This window comes from Aedes albopictus, chromosome 1, assembly GCF_035046485.1.
Source record: "Aedes albopictus strain Foshan chromosome 1, AalbF5, whole genome shotgun sequence".
NCBI classification, from domain to species: Eukaryota; Metazoa; Arthropoda; class Insecta; order Diptera; family Culicidae; genus Aedes; species Aedes albopictus.
Window position 1 is genome coordinate 150,852,326 of NC_085136.1, and position 6,010 is coordinate 150,858,335.

Consider the following 6,010-nt stretch of genomic DNA (forward strand, 5'->3'; position numbering starts at 1 on the left):
TTGTTTCAATCACAAAATTACAAGACCAATCACACTTAACTCTGAACCACTTCACATTACACATAGCAGTCGACACTTTTATAAATTCACGCGAACTGACGGTAACACGAAACGTTCCACTCGCGACGTACTAGATTCAGTCATACAAAAGACAGTAATGAAATAGTTTGTGGATGGGTAAGTATGATTGTCGAGTATCGGGGTCATAGGTTATCATCGTTGTGTTTCCAACTCCTCGCTATTTAGAGAATTACTCTTTACTGACCATCATCGCGTTTGCTCTGGTCTCCAGCGATCAAATACGCAAGCACTAGGCAAGGTAACCTCTATCATCACTCACAATTTTCCACACGATTGTTTAAAAAGCAATTACCAACAGTTACAAAATTTACATACTAAAATATTTTTAACAAAATCTTTTTACACAAATTTTACTTAACGGTATACTAAAAATGTATTTACAAAAATTTACAATTTTAAAAGTTGGAGCAAACTCACATGAAAGCACGGTAACATTATCGGTTGAAATCTTTCACGGTTTGTCGGAGTTGCGATTGATCTACTACTGCGCGTTTCGAAATTGAATCAAACAATGGTCTATTGGTGTGTGTTACTACTGTGATGTATGGAACTGTCAACTATTTGTTGATGAAAATGATCAAAAATTGATGAGATGCAGATCATGAGGTAAGTTAAATGTAATTTTATTTGAGAATTATTCTGTGTACATGATGAAGAATCACCGTAGATTAATTGGCCAAAAATCAACCCGGAAAATTGATTCTACATCATTAAAAATATTCTCAAACAGAAGTTCATTCAGTGAAATTGTTTTACTTTTCTTTAAGTATGGTTATGTTTTAATTGTTTTTGCTAGACTTGAGTTATATGGATTCTTTGGTATAATACTCTTTGGTTCTATTTCTGTTATTTGTATTGTTCTTGTTCCGTATTCTCAACAAATTTCTATTCTATTTACAATCCTAGGACAAAGCGCATCACAATATATTTACAAATTAAAAAAAAAAACAGTTTAAAAAAATTGAAAAAAAAACTACACATGCTAAAAAATCTACTAATAAATTACGGCCGTCATGCAATTATGTACAAAATTTACAAATCGTTTTTTTGTTTTTGCTGCTTTAACAAAGATTTTGGAATTTACGAGCTTTTCTAGACGAATCATTTAACAGAAAAGGGTCTTCATCCAAATCTTCTACAGCACTCATTAAGCACTAATCGTACTTCATTTCAGGTACTCCGACCTGCATTCCACTGCTTACGTTCCAACGATAGCACCGACCCTGATCAAATGGGTTGTTTACGATCAGGTCAGCCGTTGGGATCGCAGACTGGGATTCGCTATCTCTCACTTCCTCAAGGGGAACTTGTGAGCAGATGCACTCTTGATTGGGCCCATCCAGCAATACGGCTGAAACAAATAAGTTAAAAACACATCCTAGGATCCTCAACAATCGCTGTCTCCACAGCACGAGATTCGGCATCGTGTAAACCAAGCAGGACTGGAGCATGTTGTACGATGGCTCAACGAAATAGATCTCCAGAAGAATTATTAACGGAGGTAACTATCTACCAATCGCACTACTCATTGCCTTTCGCTTGTTTACAACTACCTATCTCTTTTAGGGACAAATTGGCCGTCGTGGACGAACCTCCCCTACAACGAACGACACAAACGTGTGTGTTCTCACTCTCGGTATGTCCAATCATACCACCTACACAATTCCACAGCTTCTCGCTGTACCTACACCTACTCCTGTACTAGGGTCAACCCGATCACTTCTCATCTGCTTCCAACCGATGAACTCTGAGAAAGATGAGATGTTTACTTCTCGGCGATCGATCAGTTTTCTGCATGTATGAAGAACCGGTATACACTAGCACAGCTTTTTGTGCCTTTTCAGCAAATCTTCTCTCTTTTGCTCTAAGCAGAGCCTGAAAAATATTGGGCCATGGTACTGGAATCCAAATTCACAGTACCAGGACTATTACCAAACAAAAAAAACAGTCTGAGACACGGATGACTCAGGACAGGCTGGGGAACAACATTGTTGAAAGATCTAAGAATTCTTACCTAAAAGAATTAGACTTTCTTCATGGTTCAGTGTTAAAAACGGTCTCCAACACACAAACTAACGCTTGTATGCGGAAACCAAAACGCTCCTGCTTCCTGTTTCAAAATTCTACATTAGTGATTCTCTTTACCTACACTCTCAATGCTTGTTGAAATGTTTCAAGATTCATTCATATTATTCATGGTTCTTTTCCTATTCCAGGTTTCAGTCGTGGGTAACTCATTCATTGATGACCTCATCTTATAGAAACTACACCGTTCATCAAAACTTATCACAGAAAATGAAATTGAAAAGAACTAATTATGAGCTAATGAGATATCACATAGAAATTTGATAACCTAGTAAAATTGAAAAACCTATAAAATTGTAAAATCCTAATTGAACACGCTTCAAAAGAAGCACACATAATTTGGGTAAATAAAATCTATCATTCTTTGGCCTTTTTATTGACACATCCGAAAATATCACAGTAACACACAAAAATTGCTCCGTTTTAAATTAAAATGACTAGTTTTGCACTCCGACGTTCTTTTTGAACAATCGTTTTTCGTTCATTATGCTTTTGGACAACAGAACCCCTCCGAGTTGAATGAAAAATTTAACATGCACGTAAGTACGAGTGAATTTGGTAGATTGCTAATCAGTTCTGTGAAGTTTCGGTAGTTTTACCAGAGACTTCGGTAGTGATGGCTTACTCTCAAGTGATTCCCGAGCTGAACCCGTAAAATAGCTGGTAAGACTATTTTGTTTGGGCGCCAAGTGTAACTAATGGCGGTTGCCACAGCTACCGTTGACTGAGGAGAGGGTCACAGAAGGTGACCCTTCCCAGCGGCTAACGAGACTCTGTATTAGGACCTCACATCTCAAGGTCGGCACGCTTATCCTTTCTATTTCGCGGATTCAGGAAAACACTTGGATTGCCTTTTCACACTCCTGTTTATTGGCTAACGTTTGTGCACTTTCTGTCTATCTTCTAGCTATCTACCTTCACCCTACTCTACCCACTTTCTTATTCTAATCTGACCTTCTTTCTTCGGGGCCCCTTTTTCCTGCTGCCGCCATCATCCACCGATCCTCTTCTTCATCGTCCTTCCTCTTCTCACATGTCCGTTGCGACTTTTGCCGCCCAATCGAACCGGAGTGTCTGCGACCGCTGGAGAACGGGCCTCAGGTTGGTCCTCGGCCTGGAGTAGCGAATGGCCGGATCTTCATCTGCCCAAGTCTTCGCCGGATGTCTTCACGGCGGAGGGTGACCCATTTTGGGGTTAGGGTTCACCACGGTTAACTACGGTTTATAGTAAGACCTCGGGGTTCTGTGTCCTTGGAATCCTACACACACACTTGATCCTCACTTTGGCTCAAAGAACAGCGAGCACTTCCAACTATGCTGTTGGGGATTACTTGGGCAAATGGCCGTTTCTTTCGTCAATTGAGGATTTGCAAGATCCAAATGGCCTCCTATCGCTACCACCATCTACGGCCATGTTTCAGGTAAGGCAGAGTCATCTGGTGGCTAATCTTGACGGGTGATGGTAACTGCTATATATGGCTGCGTCCTTTTCGGGTGACCAGCAAACACAAAGAGTGGAAACAAACAACACAAACACTTTCCTGAATTTTAAATAAACAAACAGACGAAACTACACTATAACGCGACAAAATCTCACAAACCTGCTGAGGGGGTACTACGAACTGTTACATATCCAAAAAAGTTTCTTCTAGCTCTTATTGTAAACATGCTAACGAAGCAAATAATACCAATTTTGTTGATGTTTCTAGTAAAATTTAAAAAATAGGGCTCTGTAAACTAGATGAATAAAATTTGAAGTTGCACAAAGTGTTCAAAAAATGTAGCATAGTAGAAAAGAAAAAAATCTCACAGATAAAATTTTTAATTTCCAAGCACAATAAAAATGGCTGTATCGATAATAAAAGATATTTCACGATTGGTAAGAGTAATTTTTACTGGAATATCTGATCAAGAACCACCATTACGGGCCGTTTCAAAACAAATTGTTTTATTTCAAATTTCTCAACAACACCAGTAGCAACAAACTTTAATCAAACGAATGTCTTAATTACTGCTTACTGCATTCGTTTTTATGGTATGACAAGCTTTGCCATCTGAAGGATCGAATGAGCTGAAAAAATAAGTTTGTTTAGATTAAATGCGTTCAGGAAAGCTAAGAAACTGTGTGGTAGTTCTTATGTTCCGTAGAATACCTTAAAAAATAAGAAACTTGATCTCCAAAAAAATGTTGTGGAAAAGCCTTTATCGATTTTTCCCAAATTTTGATCAAGGCATTACATAGATAACTTGCTGAGAAAGCGAATGTGATAAAAATTTAGATAATGTTTGGTATTTAGTGATAAATAATGTTGAAATCATTAAAAACACCTTTGTGCAAATGCAAATTTGAAAAATTAAGTTATTTGTTAGAGAACTCGACTGTTCTTTGAAATATCAAAACAATTGAAAGGAAATATAAAAATATGGAGAACAATATGCTATACTCTGATATAAGTTGGTAAAAATCATTAGAACAGTTCATTTAATTGAATATACAAAGTGTATTTATAATTTCTGAAACAGTCCATACAAACTTCTTTAGCGTATCCTTTTGACATCTTACATAGAAAGACTAAAAGAGTCGTAGATTTCATTTTGGAGTGAATAAGTAAGGATTTCTGGAAGAAGAAGTTTGGTTCCTACAGATCCAGAGATTTCTTTTGGGATCCATTAAATACTTTCTCCTGGGATTTCTGTTGCTTCATCTTCAGAATCTCCTGGATTCCTTGAGGGATTTCTCTTGTGATTATTTCTTAAATGCCTCCCAGGAATTCTCTTTGAATTACTCTCAAAATTTCTCCTGAGAATCGTCAAGGGATTCCTCCAGGAATTTCTTGAAACATTCCATCAATTATTTCTTAAAGAATCCCTCTTGCTACTATACTAAGCATTCCTTTAGATTCAATCCTGTGATTTCTTTAGGGATTAGTCCAAGGATTTCTTCAAGAATTCTTTTCTAGTTTCTTACCAAGGACTTCTGCCACTATTTCTCCTAGGATTTTTCACAGAATTCCTCCAGATAATCCGCCATGGATTCTTCCAAGGACTCTCAGTATTCATCTCGTGATATACCCGATATCCTTTCCAAGATTTCTCCGGAGATTTATCCAGGGATTCCCCCAGAGATTCCTTTCAAGATTCTTACAGGAATTATTTCCAGAACTCATCCAAAGATTCCTTAAGGAATTTATCTCGGGATTCCTCTAAAGAAAATTTTCGGAATTTATCGAGGGATTTCTCCTGGGGTTTTTCCAATCTGCGCTTTAGAGGTTCATCTTGTAAGTTATTCCAAGATTTACAAAAAGAAGTTTAACATATGTGTTGAAATTTTTTTTCAGTTTTTCCCCCAGGGGCTTCATGAAAAAAGAAAACAGACACAATGGTAGGGTAAAGAGAGTACAGAAAAACGAACGTGGTGATGATAAAACAGTGGATTCAATTTATAGGCAGTTAAGTTTAACTGCTTTTTTAAAAAATTTCCATTTATTTTAATTACTAATATTTATTTTGATCTCCTTTTTCCATAACATCATTAGCTTTGATTGCAATTCTATGAGGAGATTGAAATCGTGAAATACCTTGAGTGTAAACACGTTACAATAAATCAATAAATATTTCTTTTATGCACATATTTGTACCAACTTTTGCTTTGCGCTGAATGTGATGAGCACGTTGTTTAAATGAAATAAGTGCGTTATTCTGCAACAACTTATCATATTTTTTTTATGTTAAGGGATGAGAGACAAATCAGTACTACCAACACTTTGGAACTTTTAAAATTCAACCATTCCGTTGAGTCAGTCATATAAACTCATGAACATTGTACCCTCCACCACATATTTGT